The sequence below is a fragment of the Trichosurus vulpecula genome, chromosome 5 (genome assembly GCF_011100635.1).
Source record: "Trichosurus vulpecula isolate mTriVul1 chromosome 5, mTriVul1.pri, whole genome shotgun sequence".
Lineage (NCBI taxonomy): Eukaryota > Metazoa > Chordata > Mammalia > Diprotodontia > Phalangeridae > Trichosurus > Trichosurus vulpecula.
In genome coordinates, this window is record NC_050577.1 from 164710893 (window position 1) to 164714024 (window position 3132).

The window sequence follows — 3132 nt, forward strand, 5'->3', positions numbered from 1 at the left end:
TCTGTGGTTGTGTGCAATGTTCTCCTGGCTCTGCTCTGCTCACTCAGCATTATGTCATGTAGGTTTTTCCAGGTTGTTACGAAGTCCGTATCATCCCCATTTCTTATGGCACAATAGTATTCCATTACCTTCATATACCACAGCTTGTTCAGCCATTCCCCAATTGATGGGCATCCCTTTGATTTCCAATTCTTGGCTACCACAAAGAGAGCCGCTATAAATATCCTTGTACATATGGGTCCCTTTCCCTCTTGTGTGATTTCTTTGGGATACAACCCTAGAAGTGGTATTGCTGGGTCAAAGGGTACGCACATTCCTATGGCCCTTTGGGCATAGTTCCAAATTACTCTCCAAAATGGCTGGATCATCTCACAACTCCACTAGCAATGTAATGCTGTTTTATTTCTTAATTGTTTTTTTTTTTAATTACAAAAGAGTATGGGTATGAAGAGGAGCTAGACCTAGAAATTATTGTAATGTAAAAACAAAAGGCATCAATAAAATTTAGTATCTTTAAAATCCAGTGTAGGGATTTTTCAGTCTCTTATATCCCTGCTTCTCTTAATGAGCTGTCTCTGGAGCTGGGAAGACATGGGTTCAATCTTACCTTTGACCCACTCTGGCTGTGTGAGTCTAGGTCAGTTATTTAACCTCTCGGTGCTCTAGGCAATTCTCTAAGACTATAAGGTGAAGAGCAGATACATAACTAGAGGCAATTTCTCAGTAGGAGTTTCCTATGCCAATGGAATCACAGGTTTTGCCTATAATCCAGGCCACCCTTCTCTTGGCCTCCTCTTTCCAGAGAGGGTCCAGAGATCTGCTGATCCAAGACACCCACCTGTAGATATCATCCACCCAATTCCTATCCTCTATCATTGCCTCAGGGTTTTCTCCAGTGCTCTAAGGCCTTTTTCAGACTAAATCCACTTCAAACTGCCAACCCCTGCCTCCTGTTTGGATTCCCCCATACTTACACTTCAGTCTTCTGTGAGGTAGGCCTGTTAAGGTTTCTCAAGACATATCACCACCTACCATAAGGTAGGACCCAAGAAGGGTTTTGAACAGCATAAGCCCTTGTATCTCTCAACAGGCTTCTCTCCTATTACTGATATGAGGCCTGAACTCATTTCTCAATGGTTAGTATACTCCCACTTTCTCATTCTCTCCCCATCCCAATGATTGTAAACCTCCAAGATGTTGATATCCAAACCCCACTTTCCATTCTCCACTGTCCACTCCCTTATTCCCATATCTTTCAACCATACCTCCCTCTCCCCACCCCCCACGATGTCCCAGTGTCCCACCCAGATCTCCTGGCCTCTTCCATTCTGTGTTCTGGAGTGCCTGCTCCATAATTAACACACTTGTTTTTGTATGGAAACTCTTCCTTTCTCATGCCCTCTCACTGAGACTTGGCTCTCTGTAGATGAGACTGATTCCCTGGATACTCTTCCCAGTGCTGTTTGCCCTTTCACTTATACCGTGCCCCCCCACCCATTCACTGGTCACGGTAGGGGATTCAGAATACTCCTTGCTCCTGAATGCCACTTCCATATTCTCCCTCTACCACCATCACTTTGTGGCTTCTCCTCTTTCGAATCATTCAGTCTACCTTTGTTACCCAATCAAGAATTTAATAACTCTCATCTCCCAAACTCTAGTACATTCTCATTGCTTCCTTAATGAGTTCAGTGCCTGGCTTACAATCTTTTCCTCAACTTCAAATGCCATCCTCATACTAGGGGACTTGACACTCCCTCAAGTACCCTATCTTCCTACTTCCTTAATCTACTTAATATTCATAACGTACTCTTTCACCCTAACTCAACTACAAATAGAAATGGTCGCTTGTTCCCTTGATCTCATCGTGCCCCACAAATGTTACATTTCCACGCTCATAAACTCCAAACTTTCTTTATCCGATCATAGGCTTTTATCATTTTAACTCTCCCTCTGCTTTTGACTCCATGATACTGTTTTTCACCATGATTTCCAATCTTTCCATCCTTCATTTCTTTCCCAGGCACTGGCTACATACTCCTCTCTTCCCCACTTCAACCCCTTGATGAATCAATTCAACTCTATAGTATCTTCTACATTTTAAGACCTTTGACCCCTTATCCTAATGGCAAGGATATGCCTTGTCAAACTTCAGCTTTGGACTATTCTCATCATCCAATGTGCCTATTTATGTGTCCCTTCTCCTTGCCAAGGTAAACCCCTCTACAGGTACCCTTGATTCCATTCCATCCCATCTTCTCCAGTAAATTGTTCCTTCTGTTGTCCCCAGTGTCAATAATCTTCAGTCTCTCCATATCTATTGGCTGCTTCCCTGCTGCCTACAAACACACCTCTCCACTGCTCTATCCATCCTTAAAATATGCTGATTTAATCTGCCCATCCTGACTAGCTATAGTCTGAAATCTCATCTCTCCTCCATAGCTAAAGTCAGGAGAAAGTTTTCTACATGCAGGTCCCCTATTTCCTTTCCTCAAACTCTCTTCTAAACCTTCGGCATTATAGCTACCTACCTCATCATGCAACTGAAACCGTTCTCCCCAAAGCGGTCAGTGCTCCCAGAACTACCAAACCAAATGGTTTTTTCTCATTCTTTATCCTTCTTGACCTCTCTAAAACCTTTTACATTGTTGATCGCTATCTATTCCTGGATATTCTCCTATGTTTTTGGAATACTACTCTCTCTTGGACCTCCCCCCATCTAATTGCTCTTTCTTCGTCTCATTTGCTGGATCTTAATCCAGTTCAGGCCCACTAACTTGTGGGTGTCTCTCAAGGCTCTATTGCAAGCCCTTCTCACTTTCTATATTATCTTGCTCGGTAAATTCACCAGCTTTCATAGTTTTCTAACTATCATTTCTATGCAGAGCATTCCCAGGTGTCCAATCCATGAATCTCTCCTGAGTTCCGGTCCTATATCAACAAACTGCCTCTTGTATATCTTGAACTGGATGTTCCATTGGGTAACTCGAACTCAACGTGTCCAAAACACAATTCATCTTTCCCCTCAAACCCTCTCATCTTCCCAACTTCCAATTATTACTGAGAGTACCACTATCTCCCCAGTCACCCAAGCTCATAACCTGAGTGTCATTCTCAAATCCTCACTCACAT